Raw genomic sequence first — 26,494 nt, 5'->3', positions numbered from 1 at the left:
CAGGCCAGAATAGGCCAGAACGGGGATTTCCGAAAGCAACCAAAGGCCCGAACAGAGTCCCGCAGGCCAGCATAGGCCTGAACGGAGATTGCCAAAGGGAAGCCTAGGCCCGAACGAAGAGTCCCGCAGGCCAGAATAGGCCCGAACGGAGATTGTCGGAGGCAAGAGTAGGCCCCATTAGAGTCCCACAGGAAAAAATAGGCCCGAGTAGAGGAGCCGTGCAGGCAAGAAGAGGCCCGAACAGAGTCCCGCAGGCAAGGATACGCCCAAACAGAGAGTCCCGCAGGCAAGAATAGGCCCGAACGGAGAGACCCGCAGGCCAGCATACGCCTGAACGGAGATTCCTGTAGACAAGCATAGGCCCAAACAGAGTCCTGCAGGCCAGAATAGGCCAGAACAGAGATTCCTGCAGGCAAGCATAGGCCCGAACAGAGTCCCGCAAGCCAGGGTACTCCCGAACGGAGATTCCCGGAGCAAGAATAGGCCCGAACAGAGTCCCGCTGGCCAGAATAGGCCTGAACTGAGAGTCCCGCAGGCCAGAGTAGGGCGGAAGAGAGATTCCTGCAGGCAAGCATAGGCCCGAACAGAGTCCCGCAGGCACGAACAGGCCAGAACGGAGATTCCCGGAGGCAAGAATAGGCCCGAGTAAAGTCCCGCTCCAGAGAATAGGCCCGAACGGAGAGTCCCGCAGGCCAGAAAGGCCCGAACGGAGAGTCCTGCAGGCCAACATAGGCCCGAACGGTCATTCCCGCAGGCAAGCATAGGCCCGAACAGAGTCCAGCAGGCCAGCATAGGCCCGAACGGAGATTCCCGGACCAAGAATAGACCCGAACGGTGTCCCGAAGGCAAAATGAGGCCCGAGTAGAGGAGCCGTGCAGGCAAGAAGACGCCCGAACCCTGTCCGGCAAGCAAGAATAAGCCCGAACGCAGAATCCTGCAGGCAAGATTAGGCCCGAACGGAGAGTCCCGCAGGCCAGAAACGACCGAACGGAGGGTCACGCGGGCAAGAATAGGCCCGAAGAGATGTCCTGCAGGCGAGAATACGCCCAAACTGAGAATCCCACAGGTCAGCATAACCCTGAAAGGAGATTCCCGCAGGCAAGCATAGGCCCGAACAGAGTCCCACAAGGCAGAATAGGACCGAACGGAGTTTTCCGGGGGCAACAATAGGCCTGGACAGAGTCCCGCAGGCAAAAAGAGGCCCGAGTAGAGGGGCTGTGCAGGCAAGAAGAGGCCCGAACAGAGTCCTGCAGGCAAGAATAGGCCCAAACGAAGAGCCCCGCTGGCAAGAAGAGACCCGAACAGAGTCCCGAAGGCCAGAAAGGCCCGAACGGAGAGTTCCCCAGGTGAGAATAGGCCCGAACGGAGAGTCCCGCAGGCCAGAATAGGCCCGAATAGAGGAGCCCTTAGGCAAAAATAGGCCCGAATAGAGACCCGCTCACAAGAATAGGCCCGAACAGAGAGTCCCGCAGGTCAGAAAAGCCCGAACAGAGGGTCTCGAAGGCGAGAATGGGCCCGAACGAGGGTCCCGCAGACCACGATAGGGGCGAACCGAGGGTCTCGCAGGCCAGAATAGGCCCGAACAGAATCCCGCAGGGAAGTATAGGCCCGAATAGAGTCCCGCAGGGAAGGACAGGCCTGAATAGAGGAGCCCCACACACACTATCAGGCCTGAATAGCGGAGCCCGGCACGCACGAACAGGCCCGAGTAGCAGAGCCCTGCAAGCACGAACAGACCCGAGTAGCGGAGCCCCGCATGCAAGAACAGGCCCAAGTAGTGGAGCCCCGCATGCACCAACAGGCCCGAGTAGCGGAGCCTCGCACGCACAATCAGGCCTGAGTAGCGGAGCTCCGCATGCTAGAACAGGACCGAATATCGGAGCTCCGTAAGCACAAAAGGCTGGAATAGAGCAGCCCCGCACGCAACAGGAGGCCCCAAAGGAGACTCCCAGAGGCTAGATTAGGTCCGGAGAGTTCTGCAGGTCAGAATTGTCCCGAACGGAGAGTCCCACAGACAAGAATAGGCCCGAACGGAGAGATGCGCAGGCGAGAATAGGCCCAAAGGAAAGTCCCGCAGGCGAGAGAATATGCCCAAATTGAGAATACCGCAGGCCAGCATACGCCTGAACGGAGATTCCCGGAGGCAAGCATAGGCCCAAACAGAGTCCCGCAGGCCAGAATAGGCCCGAACGGAGAGTCCTGCAGGCCACAATAGGCCGGAACAGAGATTCCTGCAGGCAAGCATAGGCCCAAACAGAGTCCCGCAGGCCAGAATAGGCCCGAACGGAGTCCCGCAGGCCAGGGTATGCCCGAACGGAGATTCCCAGAGCAAGGATAGGCCCGAACAGAGTCCCGCAGGCAAGAGTAGGCCCGAGTAGAGCAGCCATGCAGGCAAGATGAGGCACGAACAGAGTTCCGCAGGCCCGAAGAGGCCAGAACGGAGATTCCCGGAGGCAAGAATAGGCAAGAATAGAGGAGGCCCGGAGGCAAGAACAGGCCCGAGTAAAGTCCCGCTCCAGAGAATAGGCCCGAACGGAGAGTCCCGCAGGCCAGAACGGCCCGAACGGAGAGTCCCGCAGGCCAACATAGGCCCGAACGGTCATTCCCGCAGGCAAGCGTAGGCTCGAACAGAGTCCAGCAAGCCAGCATAGGCCCGAACGGAGATTCCCGGACCAAGAGTAGACCCGAACGGTGTCCCGAAGGCAAAATGAGGCCCGAGTAGAGGAGCCGTGCAGGCAAGAAGACGCCCGAACCCTGTCCGGCAAGCAAGAGTAAGCCCGAACGCAGAATCCTGCAGGCAAGATTAGGCTTGAACGGAGAGTCCCGCAGGCCAGAAACGACCGAACGGAGGGTCCCGCGGGCGAGAATAGGCCCGAAGAGATGTCCTGCAGGCGAGAATACGCCCAAACTGAGAATCCCACAGGTCAGCATAACCCTGAAAGGAGATTCCCGCAGGCAAGCATAGGCCCGAACAGAGTCCCACAAGCCAGAATAGGACCGAACGGAGTTTTCCGGGGGCAACAATAGGCCTGGACAGAGTCCCGCAGGCAAAAATAGGCCCGAGTAGAGGGGCTGTGCAGGCAAGAAGAGGCCCGAACAGAGTTCTGCAGGCAAGAATAGGCCCAAACGAAGAGCCCCGCTGGCAAGAAGAGACACGAACAGAGTCCCGAAGGTCATTAAGGCCCGAACGGTCAGTCCCGCAGGGCAACATAGGCCCGAACGGTCATTCCCGCAGGCAAGCATAGGCCCGAACAGAGTCCAGCAGGCGAGCATAGGCCCGAACAGAGATTCCCGGACCAAGAATAGACCCGAAGTGTGTCCCGAAGGCAAAATGAGGCCCGAGTAGAGGAGCCGAGCAGGCAAGAAGACGCCCGAACACTGTCCGGCAAGCAAGAATAAGCCCGAACGCAGAATCCTGCAGGCAAGAACGGGCCTGAACAGAGTCCCACTGGCAAGAATAAGCACGAATAGAAGAGGCCCCTAGGCAAGAATAGGCCCGAGTAGAGTCCCGCTCCCGCTCCCAAGATTAGGCCCGAATGGAGAGTCCCGCAGGCCAGAAACGACCGAACGGAGGGTCCCGCGGGCGAGAATAGGCCCGAAGAGATGTCCTGCAGGCGAGAATACGCCCAAACTGAGAATCCCACAGGTCAGCATAACCCTGAAAGGAGATTCCCGCAGGCAAGCATAGGCCCGAACAGAGTCCCACAAGGCAGAATAGGACCGAACGGAGTTTTCCGGGGGCAACAATAGGCCTGGACAGAGTCCCGCAGGCAAAAATAGGCCCGAGTAGAGGGGCTGTGCAGGCAAGAAGAGGCCCGAACAGAGTTCTGCAGGCAAGTATAGGCCCAAACGAAGAGCCCCGCTGGCAAGAAGAGACCCGAACAGAGTCCCGAAGGCCAGAAAGGCCCGACCGGAGAGTTCCCCAGGTGAGAATAGGCCCGAACGGAGAGTCCCGCAGGCCAGAATAGGCCCGAATAGAGGAGCCCTTAGGCAAAAATAGGCCCGAATAGAGACCCGCTCACAAGAATAGGCCCGAACGGAGAGTCCCGCAGGCCAGAAAAGCCCGAACAGAGGGTCTCGAAGGCAAGAATGGGCCTGAACGAGGGTCCCGCAGACCACAATAGGGGCGAACCGAGGGTCTCTCAGGCCAGAATAGGCCCGAACAGAGTCCCGCAGGGAAGTATAGGCCCGAATAGAGTCCAGCAGGGAAGGACAGGCCTGAAGAGAGGAGCCCCGCACACACTATCAGACCTGAATAGCGGATCCCGCACGCACGAACAGGCCCGAGTAGCAGAGCCCTGCAAGCACGAACAGACCCGAGGAGCGGAGATCCGAATGCAAGAACAGGCCCAAGTAGTGGAGCCCCGCATGCACCAACAGGCCCGAGTAGCGGAGCCCCGCACGCACAATCAGGCCTGAGTAGCGGAGCTCCGCATGCTAGAACAGGACCGAATATCGGACCGTAAGCACAAAAGGCTGGAATAGAGCAGCCCCGCACGCAACAGGAGACCCCAAAGGAGACTCCCAGAGGCTAGATTAGGTCCGAACGGAGAGTTTTGCAGGTCAGAATTGTCCCGAACGGAGAGACCCGCAGGCAAGAATAGGCCGGAACGGAGAGTCCCGCAGGCAAGAATAGGCCCGAACGGAGAGATGCGCAGGCGAGAATAGGCCCAAAGGAAAGTCCCGCAGGCGAGAGAATATGCCCAAATTGAGAATACCGCAGGCCAGCATACGCCTGAACAGAGATTCCCGTAGGCAAGCATAGGCCCAAACAGAGTCCCGTAGGCCAGAATAGGCCCAAACGGAGAGTGCTGCAGGCCACAATAGGCCGGAACAGAGATTCCTGCAGGCAAGCATAGGCCCAAACAGAGTCCCGCAGGCCAGAATAGGCCCGAACGGAGTCCCGCAGGCCAGGGTATGCCCGAACGGAGATTCCCAGAGCAAGGATAGGCCCGAACAGAGTCCCGCAGGCAAGAATAGGCCCGAGTAGAGCAGCCATGCAGGCAAGATGAGGCACGAACAGAGTCCCGCTGGCAAGAGTAGCCCTGAACGGAGAACCCACAGGCAAGAATAGGCTCAAACGGAGAGTCCCGCAGACAAGAATAGGCCCGAACAGAATCCCAGAGGCAAGAATAGAGGAGCCCCGTAGGCAAGAGTAGGCCCGACTAAAGTCCCGCTCCAGAGAATAGGCCCGAACGGAGAGTCCCGTAGGCGAAAAAGGCCTGAACAGAGAGCCCCGCAGGCAGGCATGGGCCCGAACAGAGTCCCACAGGCCAGAATAGTCCCGAACAGAGATTCCCGGAGCAAGAATAGCCCCGAACAGAATTCCGCAGGCCAGAATAGGCCAGAACGGGGATTTCCGAAAGCAACCAAAGGCCCGAACAGAGTCCCGCAGGCCAGCATACGCCTGAACGGAGATTGCCAAAGGGAAGCCTAGGCCCGAACGAAGAGTCCCGCAGGCCAGAATGGGCCCGAACGGAGATTGTCGGAGGCAAGAATAGGCTCCAATAGAGTCCCACAGGCAAAAATAGGCCCGAGTAGAGGAGCCGTGCAGGCAAGAAGAGGCCCGAACAGAGTCCCGCAGGCAAGGATACGCCCAAACAGAGAGTCCCAGAGGCAAGAATAGGCCCGAACGGAGAGACCCGCAGGCCAGCATACGCCTGAACGGAGATTCCTGTAGACAAGAATAGGCCCGAACGGAGAGTCCTGCAGGCCAGAATAGGCCAGAACTGAGATTCCTGCAGGCAAGCATAGGCCCGAACAGAGTCCCGCAAGCCAGGGTACTCCCGAACGGAGATTCCCGGAGCAAGAATAGGCCCGAACAGAGTCCCGCAGGCCAGAATAGGCCTGAACGGAGAGTCCCGCAGGCCAGAGTAGGGCGGAAGAGAGATTCCTGCAGGCAAGCATAGGCCCGAACAGAGTCCCGCAGGCCCGAACAGGCCAGAACGGAGATTCCCGGAGGCAAGAATAGGCAAAAATAGAGGAGCCCCGGAGGCAAGAATAGGCCCGAGTAAAGTCCCGCTCCAGAGAATAGGCCCGAACGGAGAGTCCCGCAGGCCAGAAAGGCCCGAACGGAGAGTCCCGCAGGCCAACATAGGCCCGAACGGTCATTCCCGCAGGCAAGCATAGGCCCGAACAGAGTCCAGCAGGCCAGCATAGGCCCGAACGGAGATTCCCGGACCAAGAATAGACCCGAACGGTGTCCCGAAGGCAAAATGAGGCCCGAGTAGAGGAGCCGTGCAGGCAACAAGACGCCCGAACCCTGTCCGGCAAGCAAGAGTAAGCCCGAACGCAGAATCCTGCAGGCAAGATTAGGCCCGAACGGAGAGTCCCGCAGGCCAGAAACGACCGAACGGAGGGTCCCGCGGGCGAGAATAGGCCCGAAGAGATGTCCTGCAGGCGAGAATACGCCCAAACTGAGAATCCCACAGGTCAGCATAACCCTGAAAGGAGATTCCCGCAGGCAAGCATAGGCCCGAACAGAGTCCCACAAGCCAGAATAGGACCGAACGGAGTTTTCCGGGGACAACAATAGGCCTGGACAGAGTCCCGCAGGCAAAAATAGGCCCGAGTAGAGGGGCTGTGCAGGCAAGAAGAGTCCCGAACAGAGTCCTGCAGGCAAGAATAGGCCCAAACGAAGAGCCCCGCTGGCAAGAAGAGACCCGAACAGAGTCCCGAAGGCCACAAAGGTCCGAACGGAGAGTTCCCCAGGTGAGAATAGGCCCGAACGGAGAGTCCCGCAGGGCAGAATAGGCCCGAATAGAGGAGCCCTAAGGCAAAAATAGGCCCGAATAGAGACCCGCTCACAAGAATAGGCCCGAACGGAGAGTCCCGCAGGCCAGAAAAGCCCGAACAGAGGGTCTCGAAGGCGAGAATGGGCCCGAACGAGGGTCCCGCAGACCACGATACGGGCGAACCGAGGGTCTCGCAGGCCAGAATAGGCCCGAACAGAGTCCCGCAGGGAAGTATAGGCCCGAATAGAGTCCCGCAGGGAAGGACAGGCCTGAATAGAGGAGCCCCGCACACACTATTAGGCCTGAATAGCGGATACCCGCAGGCACGAACAGGCCCGAGTAGCAGAGCCCTGCAAGAACGAACAGACCCGAGTAGCGGAGCCCCGCATGCAAGAACAGGCCCAAGTAGTGGAGCCCCGCATGCACCAACAGGCCCGAGTAGCAGAGCCCCGCACGCACAATCAGGCCTGAGTAGCGGAGCTCCGCATGCTAGAACAGGACCGAATATCGGAGCTCCGTAAGCACAAAAGGCTGGAATGGGGCAGCCCCGCACGCAACAGGAGACCCCAAAGGAGACTCCCAGAGGCTAGATTAGGTCCGAACGGAGAGTTTTGCAGGTCAGAATTGTCCCGAACGGAGAGACCCGCAGGCAAGCATAGGCCGGAACGGAGAGTCCCGCAGGCAAGAATAGGCCCGAACGGAGAGATGCGCAGGCGAGAATAGGCCCAAAGGAAAGTCCCGCAGGCGAGAGAATATGCCCAAATTGAGAATACCGCAGGCCAGCATACGCCTGAACGGAGATTCCCGTAGGCAAGCATAGGCCCAAACAGAGTCCCGCAGGCCAGAATAGGCCCGAACGGAGAGTCCTGCAGGCCACAATAGGCCGGAACAGAGATTCCTGCAGGCAAGCATAGGCCCAAACAGAGTCCCGCAGGCCAGAATAGGCCCGAACGGAGTCCCGCAGGCCAGGGTATGCCCGAACGGAGATTCCCAGAGCAAGGATAGGCCCGAACAGAGTCCCGCAGGCAAGAGTAGGCCCGAGTAGAGCAGCCATGCAGGCAAGATGAGGCACGAACAGAGTCCCGCTGGCAAGAGTACCCCTGAACGGAGAACCCACAGTCAAGAATAGGCTCAAACGGAGAGTCCCGCAGACAAGAATAGGCCCGAACAGAATCCCAGAGGCAAGAATAGAGGAGCCCCGTAGGCAAGAGTAGGCCCGACTAAAGTCCCGCTCCAGAGAATAGGCCCGAACGGAGAGTCCCGTAGGCGAAAAAGGCCTGAACAGAGAGCCCCGCAGGCAGGCATGGGCCCGAACAGAGTCCCACAGGCCAGAATAGTCCCGAACAGAGATTCCCGGAGCAAGAATAGCCCCGAACAGAATTCCGCAGGCCAGAATAGGCCAGAACGGGGATTTCCGAAAGCAACCAAAGGCCCGAACAGAGTCCCGCAGGCCAGCATACGCCTGAACGGAGATTGCCAAAGGGAAGCCTAGGCCCGAACGAAGAGTCCCGCAGGCCAGAATGGGCCCGAACGGAGATTGTCGGAGGCAAGAATAGGCTCCAATAGAGTCCCACAGGCAAAAATACGCCCGAGTAGAGGAGCCGTGCAGGCAAGAAGAGGCCCGAACAGAGTTCCGCAGGCAAGGATACGCCCAAACAGAGAGTCCCAGAGGCAAGAATAGGCCCGAACGGAGAGACCCGCAGGCCAGCATACGCCTGAACGGAGATTCCTGTAGACAAGCATAGGCCCAAACAGAGTCCTGCAGGCCAGAATAGGCCCGAACGGAGAGTCCTGCAGGCCAGAATAGGCCAGAACAGAGATTCCTGCAGGCAAGCATAGGCCCGAACAGAGTCCCGCAAGCCAGGGTACTCCCGAACGGAGATTCCCGGAGCAAGAATAGGCCCGAACAGAGTCCCGCAGGCCAGAATAGGCCTGAACGGAGAGTCCCGCAGGCCAGAGTAGGGCGGAAGAGAGATTCCTGCAGGCAAGCATAGGCCCGAACAGAGTCCCGCAGGCCCGAACAGGCCAGAACGGAGATTCCCGGAGGCAAGAATAGGCAAGAATAGAGGAGCCCCGGAGGCAAGAATAGGCCCGAGTAAAGTCCCGCTCCAGAGAATAGGCCCGAACGGAGAGTCCCGCAGGCCAGAAAGGCCCGAACGGAGAGTCCCGCAGGCCAACATAGGCCCGAACGGTCATTCCCGCAGGCAAGCATAGGCCCGAACAGAGTCCAGCAGGCCAGCATAGGCCCGAACGGAGATTCCCGAAGGCAAGCATAGGCCCAAACAGAGTCCTGCAGGCCGGAATAGGCCCGAACGGAGAGTCCTGCAGGCCAGAATAGGCCAGAACAGAGATTCCTGCAGGCAAGCATAGGCCCGAACAGAGTCCCGCAAGCCAGGGTACGCCCGACCGGCGATTCCCGGAGCAAGAATAGGCCCAAACAGAGTCCCGCAGGCCAGAATAGGCCCGAACGGAGATTCTCGGACCAAGAATAGACCCGAACGGTGTCCCGAAGGCAAAATGAGGCCCGAGTAGAGGAGCCGTGCAGGCAAGAAGACGCCCGAACCCTGTCCGGCAAGCAAGAGTAAGCCCGAACGCAGAATCCTGCAGGCAAGATTAGGCCCGAACGGAGAGTCCCGCAGGCCAGAAACGACCGAACGGAGGGTCCCGCGGGCGAGAATAGGCCCGAAGAGATGTCCTGCAGGCGAGAATACGCCCAAACTGAGGATCCCACAGGTCAGCATAACCCTGAAAGGAGATTCCCGCAGGCAGGCATCGGCCAGAACAGAGTCCCACAGGCCAGAATAGTCCCGAACAGAGATTGCCGGAGCAAGAATAGCCCCGAACAGAATTCCGCAGGCCAGAATAGGCCAGAACGGGGATTTCCGAAAGCAACCAAAGGCCCGAACAGAGTCCCGCAGGCCAGCATAGGCCTTAACGGAGATTGCCAAAGGGAAGCCTAGGCCCGAACGAAGAGTCCCGCAGGCCAGAATAGGCCCGAACGGAGATTGTCGGAGGCAAGAATAGGCCCCAATAGAGTCCCACAGGAAAAAATAGGCCCGAGTAGAGGAGCCGTGCGGGCAAGAAGAGGCCCGAACAGACTTCTGCAGGCAACAATAGGCCGAAACGAAGAGCCCCGCTGGCAAGAAGAGACCCGAACAGAGTCCCAAAGGCCAGAAAGGCCCGAACGGGGAGTTCCCCAGGTGAGAATAGGCCCGAACGGAGAGTCCCGCAGGCCAGAATAGGCCCGAATAGAGGAGCCCTTAGGCAAAAATAGGCCCGGATAGAGACCCGCTCACAAGAATAGGCCCGAACGGAGAGTCCCGCAGGCCAGAAAAGCCCGAACAGAGGGTCTCGAAGGCGAGAATGTACCCGAACGAGGGTCCCGCAGACCACGATAGGGGCGAACGGAGGGTCTCGCAGGCCAGAATAGGCCCGAACAGAGTCCCACAGGGAAGTATAGGCCCGAATAGAGTCCCACAGGGAAGGACAGGCCTGAAGAGAGGAGCCCCGCACACACTATCAGGCCTGAATAGCGGAGCCCCGCACACACGAACAGGCCCGAGTAGCAGAGCCCTGCAAGCACGAACAGACCCGAGTAGCGGAGCCCCGCATGCAAGAACAGGCCCAAGTAGTGGAGCCCCGCACGCACAATCAGGCCTGAGTAGCGGAGCTCCGCATGCTAGAACATAACTGAATATCGGAGCTCCGTAAGCACAAAAGGCTGGAATAGAGCAGCCCCGCACGCAACAGGAGACCCCAAAGGAGACTCCCAGAGGCTAGATTAGGTCCGAACGGAGAGTTTTGCAGGTCAGAATTGTCCCGAACGGAGAGACCCGCAGGCAAGAATAGGCCGGAACGGAGAGTCCCGCAGGCAAGAATAGGCCCGAACGGAGAGATGCGCAGGCGAGAATAGGCCCAAAGGAAAGTCCCGGAGGCGAGAGAATATGCCCAAATTGAGAATACCGCAGGCCAGCATACGCCTGAACGGAGATTCCCGTAGGCAAGCATAGGCCCAAACAGAGTCCCGCAGGCCAGAATAGGCCCGAACGGAGAGTCCTGCAGGCCACAATAGGCCGGAACAGAGATTCCTGCAGGCAAGCATAGGCCCAAACAGAGTCCCGCAGGCCAGAATAGGCCCGAACGGAGTCCCGCAGGCCAGGGTATGCCCGAACGGAGTTTCCCAGAGCAAGAATAAGCCCGAACAGAGTCCAGCAGGCCAGCATAGGCCCGAACGGAGATTCCCGGACCAAGAATAGACCCGAACGGTGTCCCGAAGGCAAAATGAGGCCCGAGTAGAGGAGCCGTGCAGGCAACAAGACGCCCGAACCCTGTCCGGCAAGCAAGAGTAAGCCCGAACGCAGAATCCTGCAGGCAAGATTAGGCCCGAACGGAGAGTCCCGCAGGCCAGAAACGACCGAACGGAGGGTCCCGCGGGCGAGAATAGGCCCGAAGAGATGTCCTGCAGGCGAGAATACGCCCAAACTGAGAATCCCACAGGTCAGCATAACCCTGAAAGGAGATTCCCGCAGGCAAGCATAGGCCCGAACAGAGTCCCACAAGCCAGAATAGGACCGAACGGAGTTTTCCGGGGGCAACAATAGGCCTGGACAGAGTCCCGCAGGCAAAAATAGGCCCGAGTAGAGGGGCTGTGCAGGCAAGAAGAGGCCCGAACAGAGTTCTGCAGGCAAGAATAGGCCCAAACGAAGAGCCCCGCTGGCAAGAAGAGACCCAAACAGAGTCCCGAAGGCCAGAAAGGCCCGAACGGAGAGTTCCCCAGGTGAGAATAGGCCCGAACGGAGAGTCCCGCAGGCCAGAATAGGCCCGAATAGAGGAGCCCTTAGGCAAAAATAGGCCCGGATAGAGACCCGCTCACAAGAATAGGCCCGAACGGAGAGTCCCGCAGGCCAGAAAAGCCCGAACAGAGGGTCTCGAAGGCGAGAATGGACCCGAACGAGGGTCCCGCAGACCACGATAGGGGCGAACGGAGGGTCTCGCAGGCCAGAATAGGCCCAAACAGAGTCCCGCAGGGAAGTATAGGCCCGAAAAGAGTCCCACAGGGAAGGACAGGCCTGAAGAGAGGAGCCCCGCACACACTATCAGGCCTGAATAGCGGAGCCCCGCACGCACGAACAGGCCCGAGTAGCAGAGCCCTGCAAGCACGAACAGACCCGAGTAGCGGAGCCCCGCATGCAAGAACAGGCCCAAGTAGTGGAGCCCCGCACGCACAATCAGGCCTGAGTAGCGGAGCTCCGCATGCTAGAACATAACTGAATATCGGAGCTCCGTAAGCACAAAAGGCTGGAATAGAGCAGCCCCGCACGCAACAGGAGACCCCAAAGGAGACTCCCAGAGGCTAGATTAGGTCCGAATGGAGAGTTTTGCAGGTCAGAATTGTCCCGAACGGAGAGACCCGCAGGCAAGAATAGGCCGGAACGGAGAGTCCCGCAGGCAAGAATAGGCCCGAACGGAGAGATGCGCAGGCGAGAACAGGCCCAAAGGAAAGTCCCGCAGGCGAGAGAATATGCCCAAATTGAGAATACCGCAGGCCAGCATACGCCTGAACGGAGATTCCCGTAGGCAAGCATAGGCCCAAACAGAGTCCCGTAGGCCAGAATAGGCCCAAACGGAGAGTGCTGCAGGCCACAATAGGCCGGAACAGAGATTCCTGCAGGCAAGCATAGGCCCAAACAGAGTCCCGCAGGCCAGAATAGGCCCGAACGGAGTCCCGCAGGCCAGGGTATGCCCGAACGGAGATTCCCAGAGCAAGGATAGGCCCGAACAGAGTCCCGCAGGCAAGAGTAGGCCCGAGTAGAGCAGCCATGCAGGCAAGATGAGGCACGAACAGAGTCCCGCTGGCAAGAGTAGCCCTGAACGGAGAACCCACAGGCAAGAATAGGCTCAAACGGAGAGTCCCGCAGACAAGAATAGGCCCGAACAGAATCCCAGAGGCAAGAATAGAGGAGCCCCGTAGGCAAGAGTAGGCCCGACTAAAGTCCCGCTCCAGAGAATAGGCCCGAACGGAGAGTCCCGTAGGCGAAAAAGGCCTGAACAGAGAGCCCCGCAGGCAGGCATGGGCCCGAACAGAGTCCCACAGGCCAGAACAGTCCCGAACAGAGATTCCCGGAGCAAGAATAGCCCCGAACAGAATTCCGCAGGCCAGAATAGGCCAGAACGGGGATTTCCGAAAGCAACCAAAGGCCCGAACAGAGTCCCGCAGGCCAGCATACGCCTGAACGGAGATTGCCAAAGGGAAGCCTAGGCCCGAACGAAGAGTCCCGCAGGCCAGAATAGGCCCGAACGGAGATTGTCGGAGGCAAGAGTAGGCCCCATTAGAGTCCCACAGGAAAAAATAGGCCCGAGTAGAGGAGCCGTGCAGGCAAGAAGAGGCCCGAACAGAGTCCCGCAGGCAAGGATACGCCCAAACAGAGAGTCCCGCAGGCAAGAATAGGCCCGAACGGAGAGACCCGCAGGCCAGCATACGCCTGAACGGAGATTCCTGTAGACAAGCATAGGCCCAAACAGAGTCCTGCAGGCCAGAATAGGCCCGAACGGAGAGTCCTGCAGGCCAGAATAGGCCAGAACAGAGATTCCTGCAGGCAAGCATAGGCCCGAACAGAGTCCCGCAAGCCAGGGTACTCCCGAACGGAGATTCCCGGAGCAAGAATAGGCCCGAACAGAGTCCCGCAGGCCAGAATAGGAATGAACTGAGAGTCCCGCAGGCCAGAGTAGGGCGGAAGAGAGATTCCTGCAGGCAAGCATAGGCCCGAACAGAGTCCCGCAGGCCCGAACAGGCCAGAACGGAGATTCCCGGAGGCAAGAATAGGCAAGAATAGAGGAGGCCCGGAGGCAAGAATAGGCCCGAGTAAAGTCCCGCTCCGGAGAATAGGCCCGAACGGAGAGTCCCGCAGGCCAGAAAGGCCCGAACGGAGAGTCCCGCAGGCCAACATACGCCCGAACGGTCATTCCCGCAGGCAAGCATAGGCCCGAACAGAGTCCAGCAGGCCAGCATAGGCCCGAACGGAGATTCCCGGACCAAGAATAGACCCGAACGGTGTCCCGAAGGCAAAATGAGGCCCGAGTAGAGGAGCCGTGCAGGCAAGAAGACGCCCGAACCCTGTCCGGCAAGCAAGAGTAAGCCCGAACGCAGAATCCTGCAGGCAAGATTAGGCCCGAACGGAGAGTCCCTCAGGCCAGAAACGACCGAACGGAGGGTCCCGCGGGCGAGAATAGGCCCGAAGAGATGTCCTGCAGGCGAGAATACGCCCAAACTGAGAATCCCACAGGTCAGCATAACCCTGAAAGGAGATTCCCGCAGGCAAGCATAGGCCCGAACAGAGTCCCACAAGGCAGAATAGGACCGAACGGAGTTTTCCGGGGGCAACAATAGGCCTGGACAGAGTCCCGCAGGCAAAAAGAGGCCCGAGTAGAGGGGCTGTGCAGGCAAGAAGAGGCCCGAACAGAGTCCTGCAGGCAAGAATAGGCCCAAACGAAGAGCCCCGCTGGCAAGAAGAGACCCGAACAGAGTCCCGAAGGCAAGAAAGGCCCGAGCGGAGAGTTCCCCAGGTGAGAATAGGCCCGAACGGAGAGTCCCGCAGGCCAGAATAGGCCCGATTAGAGGAGCCCTTAGGCAAAAATAGGACCGAATAGAGACCCGCTCACAAGAATAGGCCCGAACAGAGAGTCCCGCAGGTCAGAAAAGCCCGAACAGAGGGTCTCGAAGGCGAGAATGGGCCCGAACGAGGGTCCCGCAGACCACGATAGGGGCGAACCGAGGGTCTCGCAGGCCAGAATAGGCCCGAACAGAGTCCCGCAGGGAAGTATAGGCCCGAATAGAGTCCCGCAGGGAAGGACAGGCCTGAATAGAGGAGCCCCACACACACTATCAGGCCTGAATAGCGGAGCCCCGCACGCACGAACAGGCCCGAGTCCTCGCAGAGCCCTGCAAGCACGAACAGACCCGAGTAGCGGAGCCCCGCATGCAAGAACAGGCCCAAGTAGTGGAGCCCCGCATGCACCAACAGGCCCGAGTAGCGGAGCCTCGCACGCACAATCAGGCCTGAGTAGCGGAGCTCCGCATGCTAGAACAGGACCGAATATCGGAGCTCCGTAAGAACAAAAGGCTGGAATAGAGCAGCCCCGCACGCAACAGGAGGCCCCAAAGGAGACTCCCAGAGGCTAGATTAGGTCCGGAGAGTTCTGCAGGTCAGAATTGTCCCGAACGGAGAGACCCGCAGGCAAGAATAGGCCCGAACGGAGAGTTGCACAGGCGAGAATAGGCCCAAAGGAAAGTCCCGCAGGTGAGAGAATATGCCCAAATTGAGAATACCGCAGGCCAGCATATGCCTGAACGGAGATTCCCGTAGGCAAGCATAGGCCCAAACAGAGTCCCGCAGGCCAGAATAGGCCCGAACGGAGAGTCCTGCAGGCCACAATAGGCCGGAACAGAGATTCCTGCAAGCAAGCATAGGCCCTAACAGAGTCCCGCAGGCAAGAGTAGGCCCGAGTAGAGCAGCCATGGAGGCAAGATGAGGCACGAAGAGAGTCCCGCTGGCAAGAGTAGCCCTGCACGGAGAACCCACAGGCAAGAATAGGCTCAAACGGAGAGTCCCACAGACAAGAATAGGCCCGAACGGAGAGATGCGCAGGCGAGAATAGGCCCAAAGGAAAGTCCCGCAGGCGAGAGAATATGCCCAAATTGAGAATACCGCAGGCCAGCATACGCCTGAACGGAGATTCCCGTAGGCAAGCATAGGCCCAAACAGAGTCCCGCAGGCCAGAATAGGCCCGAACGGAGAGTCCTGCAGGCCACAATAGGCCGGAACAGAGATTCCTGCAGGCAAGCATACGCCCAAACAGAGTCCCGCAGGCCAGAATAGGCCCGAACGGAGTCCCGCAGGTCAGGGTATGCCCGAACGGAGATTCCCAGAGCAAGGATAGGCCCGAACAGAGTCCAGCAAGCCAGCATAGGCCCGAACGGAGATTCCCGGACCAAGAATAGACCCGAACGGTGTCCCGAAGGCAAAATGAGGCCCGAGTAGAGGAGCCGTGCAGGCAAGAAGACGCCCGAACCCTGTCCGGCAAGCAAGAGTAAGCCCGAACGCAGAATCCTGCAGGCAAGATTAGGCTTGAACGGAGAGTCCCGCAGGCCAGAAACGACCGAACGGAGGGTCCCGCGGGCGAGAATAGGCCCGAAGAGATGTCCTGCAGGCGAGAATACGCCCAAACTGAGAATCCCACAGGTCAGCATAACCCTGAAAGGAGATTCCCGCAGGCAAGCATAGGCCCGAACAGAGTCCCACAAGCCAGAATAGGACCGAACGGAGTTTTCCGGGGGCAACAATAGGCCTGGACAGAGTCCCGCAGGCAAAAATAGGCCCGAGTAGAGGGGCTGTGCAGGCAAGAAGAGGCCCGAACAGAGTTCTGCAGGCAAGAATAGGCCCAAACGAAGAGCCCCGCTGGCAAGAAGAGACACGAACAGAGTCCCGAAGGTCATTAAGGTCCGAACGGTCAGTCCCGCAGGGCAACATAGGCCCGAACGGTCATTCCCGCAGGCAAGCATAGGCCCGAACAGAGTCCAGCAGGCGAGCATAGGCCCGAACAGAGATTCCCGGACCAAGAATAGACCCGAAGTGTGTCCCGAAGGCAAAATGAGGCCCGAGTAGAGGAGCCGAGCAGGCAAGAAGACGCCCGAACACTGTCCGGCAAGCAAGAATAAGCCCGAACGCAGAATCCTGCACGCAAGAACGGGCCTGAACAGAGTCCCACTGGCAAGAATAAGCACGAATAGAAGAGGCCCCTAGGCAAGAATAGGCCCGAGTAGAGTCCCGCTCCCGCTCCCAAGATTAGGCCCGAATGGAGAGTCCCGCAGGCCAGAAACGACCGAACGGAGGGTCACGCGGGCGAGAATAGGCCCGAAGAGATGTCCTGCAGGCGAGAATACGCCCAAACTGAGAATCCCACAGGTCAGCATAACCCTGAAAGGAGATTCCCGCAGGCAAGCATAGGCCCGAACAGAGTCCCACAAGGCAGAATAGGACCGAACGGAGTTTTCCGGGGGCAACAATAGGCCTGGACAGAGTCCCGCAGGCAAAAATAGGCCCGAGTAGAGGGGCTGTGCAGGCAAGAAGAGTCCCGAACAGAGTTCTACAGGCAAGTATAGGCCCAAACGAAGAGCCCCGCTGGCAAGAAGAGACCCGAACAGAGTCCCGAAGGCCAGAAAGGCCCGAACGGAGAGTTCCCCAGGTGAGAATAGGCCTGAACGGAGAGTCCCGCAGGCCAGAATAGGCCCGAATAGAGGAGCCCTTAGGCAAAAATAGGCCCGAATAGAGACCCGCTCACAAGAATAGGCCCGAACGGAGAGTCCCGCAGGTCAGAAAACCCGAACAGAGGGTCTCGAAGGCAAGAATGGGCCTGAACGAGGGTCCCGCAGACCACAATAGGGGCGAACCGAGGGTCTCGCAGGCCAGAATAGGCCCGAACAGAGTCCCGCAGGGAAGTATAGGCCCGAATAGAGTCCCGCAGGGAAGGACAGGCCTGAAGAGAGGAGCCCCGCACACACTATCAGGCCTGAATAGCGGAGCCCCGCACGCACGAACAGGCCCGAGTAGCAGAGCCCTGCAAGCACGAACAGACCCGAGTAGCGGAGCCCCGCATGCAAGAACAGGCCCAAGTAGTGGAGCCCCGCATGCACCAACAGGCCCGAGTAGCGGAGCCCCGCACGCACAATCAGGCCTGAGTAGCGGAGCTCCGCATGCTAGAACAGGACCGAATATCGGAGCTCCGTAAGCACAAAAGACTGGAATAGAGCAGCCCCGCACGCAACAGGAGACCCCAAAGGAGACTCCCAGAGGCTAGATTAGGTCCGAACGGAGAGTTTTGCAGGTCAGAATTGTCCCGAACGGAGAGACCCGCAGGCAAGAATAGGCCGGAACGGAGAGTCCCGCAGGCAAGAATAGGCCCGAACGGAGAGATGCGCAGGCGAGAATAGGCCCAAAGGAAAGTCCCGCAGGCGAGAGAATATGCCCAAATTGAGAATACCGCAGGCCAGCATACGCCTGAACAGAGATTCCCGTAGGCAAGCATAGGCCCAAACAGAGTCCCGTAGGCCAGAATAGGCCCAAACGGAGAGTGCTGCAGGCCACAATAGGCCAGAACAGAGATTCCTGCAGGCAAGCATAGGCCCCAAGAGAGTCCCGCAGGCCAGAATAGGCCCGAACGGAGTCCCGCAGGCCAGGGTATGCCCGAACGGAGATTACCAGAGCAAGGATAGGCCCGAACAGAGTCCCGCAGGCAAGAGTAGGCCCGAGTAGAGCAGCCATGCAGGCAAGATGAGGCACGAACAGAGTCCCGCTGGCAAGAGTAGCCCTGAACGGAGAACCCACAGGCAAGAATAGGCTCAAACGGAGAGTCCCGCAGACAAGAATAGGCCCGAACAGAATCCCAGAGGCAAGAATAGAGGAGCCCCGTAGGCAAGAGTAGGCCCGACTAAAGTCCCGCTCCAGAGAATAGGCCCGAACGGAGAGTCCCGTAGGCGAAAAAGGCCTGAACAGAGAGCCCCGCAGGCAGGCATGGGCCCGAACAGAGTCCCACAGGCCAGAATAGTCCCGAACAGAGATTCCCGGAGCAAGAATAGCCCCGAACAGAATTCCGCAGGCCAGAATAGGCCAGAACGGGGATTTCCGAAAGCAACCAAAGGCCCGAACAGAGTCCCGCAGGCCAGCATAGGCCTGAACGGAGATTGCCAAAGGGAAGCCTAGGCCCGAACGAAGAGTCCCGCAGGCCAGAATGGGCCCGAACGGAGATTGTCGGAGGCAAGAATAGGCTCCAATAGAGTCCCACAGGCAAAAATAGGCCCGAGTAGAGGAGCCGTGCAGGCAAGAAGAGGCCCGAACAGAGTCCCGCAGGCAAGGATACGCCCAAACAGAGAGTCCCAGAGGCAAGAATAGGCCCGAACGGAGAGACCCGCAGGCCAGCATACGCCTGAACGGAGATTCCTGTAGACAAGCATAGGCCCAAACAGAGTCCTGCAGGCCAGAATAGGCCCGAACGGAGAGTCCTGCAGGCCAGAATAGGCCAGAACAGAGATTCCTGCAGGCAAGCATAGGCCGGAACAGAGTCCCGCAAGCCAGGGTACTCCCGAACGGAGATTCCCGGAGCAAGAATAGGCCCGAACAGAGTCCCGCAGGCCAGAATAGGCCCGAACGGAGAGTCCCGCAGGCCAGAGTAGGGCGGAACAGAGATTCCTGCAGGCAAGCATAGGCCCGAACAGAGTCCCGCAGGCCCGAACAGGCCAGAACGGAGATTCCCGGAGGCAAGAATAGGCAAGAATAGAGGAGCCCCGGAGGCAAGAATAGGCCCGAGTAAAGTCCCGCTCCAGAGAATAGGCCCGAACGGAGAGTCCCGCAGGCCAGAAAGGCCCGAACGGAGAGTCCCGCAGGCCAACATAGGCCCGAACGGTCATTCCCGCAGGCAAGCATAGGCCCGAACAGAGTCCAGCAGGCCAGCATAGGCCCGAACGGAGATTCCCGGACCAAGAATAGACCCGAACGGTGTCCCGAAGGCAAAATGAGGCCCGAGTAGTGGAGCTGTGCAGGCAAGAAGACGCCCGAACACTGTCCGGCAAGCAAGAATAAGCCCGAACGCAGAATCCTGCAGGCAAGATTAGGCCCGAACGGAGAGTCCCGCAGGCCAGAAACGACCGAACGGAGGGTCCCGCGGGCGAGAATAGGCCCGAAGAGATGTCCTGCAGGCGAGAATACGCCCAAACTGAGGATCCCACAGGTCAGCATAACCCTGAAAGGAGATTCCCGCAGGCAGGCATGGGCCCGAACAGAGTCCCACAGGCCAGAATAGTCCCGAACAGAGATTCCCGGAGCAAGAATAGCCCCGAACAGAATTCCGCAGGCCAGAATAGGCCAGAACGGGGATTTCCGAAAGCAACCAAAGGCCCGAACAGAGTCCCGCAGGCCAGCATACGCCTGAACGGAGATTGCCAAAGGGAAGCCTAGGCCCGAACGAAGAGTCCCGCAGGCCAGAATAGGCCCGAACGGAGATTGTCGGAGGCAAGAGTAGGCCCCATTAGAGTCCCACAGGAAAAAATAGGCCCGAGTAGAGGAGCCGTGCAGGCAAGAAGAGGCCCGAACAGAGTCCCGCAGGCAAGGATACGCCCAAACAGAGAGTCCCGCAGGCAAGAATAGGCCCGAACGGAGAGACCCGCAGGCCAGCATACGCCTGAACGGAGATTCCTGTAGACAAGCATAGGCCCAAACAGAGTCCTGCAGGCCAGAATAGGCCCGAACGGAGAGTCCTGCAGGCCAGAATAGGCCAGAACAGAGATTCCTGCAGGCAAGCATAGGCCCGAACAGAGTCCCGCAAGCCAGGGTACTCCCGAACGGAGATTCCCGGAGCAAGAATAGGCCCGAACAGAGTCCCGCAGGCCAGAATAGGCCCGAACGGAGATTCCCGCAGGCCAGAGTAGGGCGGAACAGAGATTCCTGCAGGCAAGCATAGGCCCGAACAGAGTCCCGCAGGCCCGAACAGGCCAGAACGGAGATTCCCGGAGGCAAGAATAGGCAAGAATAGAGGAGCCCCAGAGGCAAGAATAGGCCCGAGTAAAGTCCCGCTCCAGAGAATAGGCCCGAACGGAGAGTCCCGCAGGCCAGAAAGGCCCGAACGGAGAGTCCCGCAGGCCAACATAGGCCCGAACGGTCATTCCCGCAGGCAAGCATAGGCCCGAACAGAGTCCAGCAGGCCAGCATAGGCCCGAACGGAGATTCCCGGACCAAGAATAGACCCGAACGGTGTCCCGAAGGCAAAATGAGGCCCGAGTAGAGGAGCCGTGCAGGCAACAAGACGCCCGAACCCTGTCCGGCAAGCAAGAGTAAGCCCGAACGCAGAATCCTGCAGGCAAGATTAGGCTTGAACGGAGAGTCCCGCAGGCCAGAAACGACCGAACGGAGGGTCCCGCGGGCGAGAATAGGCCCGAAGAGATGTCCTGCAGGCGAGAATACGCCCAAACTGAGAATCCCACAGGTCAGCATAACCCTGAAAGGAGATTCCCGCAGGCAAGCATAGGCCCGAACAGAGTCCCACAAGCCAGAATAGGACCGAACGGAGTTTTCCGGGGGCAACAATAGGCCTGGACAGAGTCCCGCAGGCAAAAATAGGCCCGAGTAGAGGGGCTGTGCAGGCAAGAAGAGGCCCGAACAGAGTTCTGCAGGCAAGAATAGGCCCAAACGAAGAGCCCCGCTGGCAAGAAGAGACCCAAACAGAGTCCCGAAGGCCAGAAAGGCCCGAACGGAGAGTTCCCCAGGTGAGAATAGGCCCGAACGGAGAGTCCCGCAGGCCAGAAGAGGCCCGAATAGAGGAGCCCTTAGGCAAAAATAGGCCCGGATAGAGACCCGCTCACAAGAATAGGCCCGAACGGAGAGTCCCGCAGGCCAGAAAAGCCCGAACAGAGGGTCTCGAAGGCGAGAATGGACCCGAACGAGGGTCCCGCAGACCACGATAGGGGCGAACGGAGGGTCTCGCAGGCCAGAATAGGCCCGAACAGAGTCCCGCAGGGAAGTATAGGCCCGAAAAGAGTCCCACAGGGAAGGACAGGCCTGAAGAGAGGAGCCCCGCACACACTATCAGGCCTGAATAGCGGAGCCCCGCACACACGAACAGGCCCGAGTAGCAGAGCCCTGCAAGCACGAACAGACCCGAGTAGCGGAGCCCCGCATGCAAGAACAGGCCCAAGTAGTGGAGCCCCGCACGCACAATGAGGCCTGAGTAGCGGAGCTCCGCATGCAAGAACATAACTGAATATCGGAGCTCCGTAAGCACAAAAGGCTGGAATAGAGCAGCCCCGCACGCAACAGGAGACCCCAAAGGAGACTCCCAGAGGCTAGATTAGGTCCGAATGGAGAGTTTTGCAGGTCAGAATTGTCCCGAACGGAGAGACCCGCAGGCAAGAATAGGCCGGAACGGAGAGTCCCGCAGGCAAGAATAGGCCCGAACGGAGAGATGCGCAGGCGAGAATAGGCCCAAAGGAAAGTCCCGGAGGCGAGAGAATATGCCCAAATTGAGAATACCGCAGGCCAGCATACGCCTGAACAGAGATTCCCTTAGGCAAGCATAGGCCCAAACAGAGTCCCGTAGGCCAGAATAGGCCCAAACGGAGAGTGCTGCAGGCCACAATAGGCCGGAACAGAGATTCCTGCAGGCAAGCATAGGCCCAAACAGAGTCCCGCAGGCCAGAATAGGCCCGAACGGAGTCCCGCAGGCCAGGGTATGCCCGAACGGAGATTCCCAGAGCAAGAATAGGCTCCAATAGAGTCCCACAGGCAAAAATAGGCCCGAGTAGAGGAGCCGTGCAGGCAAGAAGAGGCCCGAACAGAGTCCCGCAGGCAAGGATACGCCCAAACAGAGAGTCACAGAGGCAAGAATAGGCCCGAACGGAGAGACCCGCAGGCCATAATAGCCCGAACGGAGAGTCCCGCAGGCCAACATAGGCCCGAACGGTCATTCCCGCAGGCAAGCATAGGCCCGAACAGAGTCCAGCAGGCCAGCATAGGCCCGAACGGAGATTCCCGGACCAAGAATAGACCCGAACGGTGTCCCGAAGGCAAAATGAGGCCCGAGTAGAGGAGCCGTGCAGGCAAGAAGACGCCCGAACACTGTCCGGCAAGCAAGAATAAGCCCGAACGCAGAATCCTGCAGGCAAGAACGGGTCTGAACAGAGTCCCACTGGCAAGAATAAGCACGAATAGAAGAGGCACCTAGGCAAGAATAGGCCCGAGTAGAGTCCCGCTCCCGCTCCCAAGATTAGGCCCGAATGGAGAGTCCCGCAGGCCAGAAACGACCGAACGGAGGGTCCCGCGGGCGAGAATAGGCCCGAAGAGATGTCCTGCAGGCGAGAATACGCCCAAACTGAGAATCCCACAGGTCAGCATAACCCTGAAAGGAGATTCCCGCAGGCAAGCATAGGCCCGAACAGAGTCCCACAAGCCAGAATAGGACCGAACGGAGTTTTCCGGGGCAACAATAGGCCTGGACAGAGTCCCGCAGGCAAAAAGAGGCCCGAGTAGAGGGGCTGTGCAGGCAACAAGAGGCCCGAACAGAGTTCTGCAGGCAAGAATAGGCCCAAACGAAGAGCCCCGCTGGCAAGAAGAGACCAGAACAGAGTCCCGAAGGCCAGAAAGGCCCGAACGGAGAGCTCGCCAGGTGAGAATAGGCCCGAACGGAGAGTCCCGCAGGCCAGAAGAGGCCCGAATAGAGGAGCCCTTAGGCAAAAATAGGCCCGAAGAGAGACCCGCTCACAAGAATAGGCCCGAACGGAGAGTCCCGCAGGCCAGAAAAGCCCGAACAGAGGGTCTCGAAGGCGAGAATGGGCCCGAACGAGGGTCCCACAGACCACGATAGGAGCGAACGGAGAGTCTCGAAGGCCAGAAAAGGCCCGAACAGAATCCCGCAGGGAAGTATAGGCCCGAATAGAGTCCCGCAGGGAAGGACAGGCCTGAATAGAGGAGCCCCGCACACACTATCAGGCCTGAATAGCGGAGCCCCGCACGCACGAACAGGCCCGAGTAGCAGAGCCCTGCAAGCACGAACAGACCCGAGTAGCGGAGCCCCGCATGCACGAACAGGCCCAAGTAGTGGAGCCCCGCATGCACCAACAGGCCCGAGTAGCAGAGCCCCGCACGCACAATCAGGCCTGAGTAGCGGAGCTCCGCATGCTAGAACAGGACCGAGTATCGGAGCTCTGTAAGCACAAAAGGCTGGAATAGAGCAGCCCCGCACGCAACAGGAGACCCCAAAGGAGACTCCCAGAGGCTAGATTAGGTCCGAACGGAGAGTTTTGCAGGTCAGAATTGTCCCGAACGGAGAGACCCGCAGGCAAGAATAGGCCGGAACGGAGAGTCCCGCAGGCAAGAATAGGCCCGAACGGAGAGTTGCGCAGGCGAGAATAGGCACAAAGGAAAGTCCCGCAGGCGAGAGAATATGCCCAAATTGAGAATACCGCAGGCCAGCATACGCCTGAACGGAGATTCCCGTAGGCAAGCATAGGCCCAAACAGAGTCCCGCAGGCCAGAACAGGCCCGAACGGGGAGTCCTGCAGGCCACAATAGGCCGGAACAGAGATTCCTGCAGGCAAGCATAGGCCCAAACAGAGTCCCGCAGGCCAGAATAGGCCCGAACGGAGTCCCGCAGGCCAGGGTATGCCCGAACGGAGATTCCCGGAGCAAGGATAGGCCCGAACAGAGTCCCGCAGGCAAGAATAGGCCCGAGTAGAGCAGCCATGCAGGCAAGATGAGGCACGAACAGAGTCCCGCTGGCAAGAGTAGCCCTGAATGGAGAACCCACAGGCAAGAATAGGCTCAAACGGAGAGTCCCACAGACAAGAATAGGCCCGAACAGAATCCCAGAGGCAAGAATTGAGGAGCCCCGTAGTCAAGAGTAGGCCCGACTAAAGCCCCGCTCCAGAGAATAGGCCCGAACAGAGAGTCCCGTAGGCGAAAAAGGCCTGAACAGAGAGCCCCACAGGCAGGCATGGGCCCGAACAGAGTCCCACAGGCCAGAATAGTCCCGAACAGAGATTCCCGGAGCAAGAATAGCCCCGAACAGAATTCCGCAGGCCAGCATACGCCTGAACGGAGATTGCCGAAGGGAAGCCTAGGCCCGAACGAAGAGTCCCGCAGGCCAGAATGGGCCCGAACGGAGATTGTCCGAGGCAAGAATAGGCCCCAATAGAGTCCCACAGGCAAAAATAGGCCCGAGTAGAGGAGCCGTGCAGGCAAGAAGAGGCCCGAACAGAGTCCCGCGGGCAAGGATACGCCCAAACGGAGAGTCCCGCAGGCAAGAATGGGCCCAAACGGAGAGACCCGCAGGCCAGCATACGCCTGAACGGAGAGTCCCGCAGGCAAGCATAGGCCCAAACAGAGTCCTGCAGGTCAGAATAGGCCAGAACAGAGATTCCTGCAGGCAAGCATAGGCCCGAACAGAGTCCCGCAAGCCAGGGTACGCCCGAACGGAGATTCCCGGAGCAAGAATAGGCCCGAAAAGAGTCCCGCAGGCCAGAATAGGCCGGAACGCAGAGTCCCGCAGGCCAGAGTAGGGCGGAACAGAGATTCCTGCAGGCAAGCATAGGCCCGAACAGAGTCCCGCAGGCCCGAACAGGCCAGAACGGAGATTCCCGGAGGCAAGAATAGGCAAGAAAGGAGGAGCCCCAGAGGCAAGAATAGGCCCGAGTAAAGTCCCGCTCCAGAGAATAGGCCCGAACGGAGAGTACCGCAGGCCAGAACGGCCCGAACGGAGAGTCCTGCAGGCCAACACAGGCCCGAACGGTCATTTTCGCAGGCAAGCATAAGCCCGAACAGAGTCCAGCAGGCCAGCATAGGCCCGAACGGAGATTCCCAGACCAAGAATAGACCTGATCGGTGTCCCGAAGGCAAAATGAGGCCCGAGTAGTGGAGCTGTGCAGGCAAGAAGACGCCCGAACACTGTCCGGCAAGCAAGAATAAGCCCGAACGCAGAATCCTGCAGGCAAGAACGGGCCTGAACAGAGTCCCACTGGCAAGAAGAAGCACGAATAGAAGAGGCACCTAGGCAAGAATAGGCCCGAGTAGAGTCCCGCTCCCAAGATTAGGCCCGAACGGAGAGTCCCTCAGGCCAGAAACGACCGAACGGAGGGTCCCGCGGGCGAGAATAGGCGCGAAGAGATGTCCTGCAGGCGAGAATACGCCCAAACTGAGAATCCCACAGGTCAGCATAACCCTGAAAGGAGATTCCCGCAGGCAAGCATAGGCCCGAACAGAGTCCCACAAGGCAGAATAGGACCGAACGGAGTTTTCCGGGGGCAAGAATAGGCCTGGACAGAGTCCCGCAGGCAAAAAGAGGCCCGAGTAGAGGGGCTGTGCAGGCAAGAAGAGTCCCGAACAGAGTCCTGCAGGCAAGAATAGGCCCAAACGAAGAGCCCCGCTGGCAAGAAGAGACCCGAACAGAGTCCCGAAGGCCAGAAAGGCCCGAACGGAGAGCTCCCCAGGTGAGAATAGGCCCGAACGGAGAGTCCCGCAGGCCAGAAGAGGCCCGAATAGAGGAGCCCTTAGGCAAAAATAGGCCCGAATAGAGACCCGCTCACAAGAATAGGCCCGAACGGAGAGTCCCGCAGGCCAGAAAAGCCCGAACAGAGGGTCTCGAAGGCGAGAATGGGCCCGAACGAGGGTCCCGCAGACCACGATAGGAGAGAACGGAGAGTCTCGCAGGCCAGAAAAGGCCCGAACAGAATCCCGCAGGGAAGTATAGGCCCGAATAGAGTCCCGCAGGGAAGGACAGGCCTGAATAGAGGAGCCCCGCACACACTATCAGGCCTGAATAGCGGAGCCCCGCACGCACGAACAGGCCCGAGTAGCAGAGCCCTGCAAGCACGAACAGACCCGAGTAGCGGAGCCCCGCATGCACGAACAGGCCCAAGTAGCGGAGCCCCGCATGCACGAACAGGCCCAAGTAGTGGAGCCCCGCATGCACCAACAGGCCCGAGTAGCAGAGCCCCGCACGCACAATCAGGCCTGAGTAGCGGAGCTCCGCATGCTAGAACAGGACCGAATATCGGAGCTCCGTAAGCACAAAAGGCTGGAATAGAGCAGCCCCGCACGCAACAGGAGACCCCAAAGGAGACTCCCAGAGGCTAGATTAGGTCTGATCGGAGAGTTTTGCAGGTCAGAATTCTCCCGAACGGAGAGACCCGCAGGCAAGAATAGGCCGGAACGGAGAGTCCCGCA

The sequence above is a fragment of the Loxodonta africana genome (assembly GCF_030014295.1).
Source record: "Loxodonta africana isolate mLoxAfr1 chromosome 26 unlocalized genomic scaffold, mLoxAfr1.hap2 SUPER_26_unloc_1, whole genome shotgun sequence".
Taxonomy (NCBI): Eukaryota; Metazoa; Chordata; class Mammalia; order Proboscidea; family Elephantidae; genus Loxodonta; species Loxodonta africana.
Note: the sequence above shows the minus strand (reverse complement) of the source record.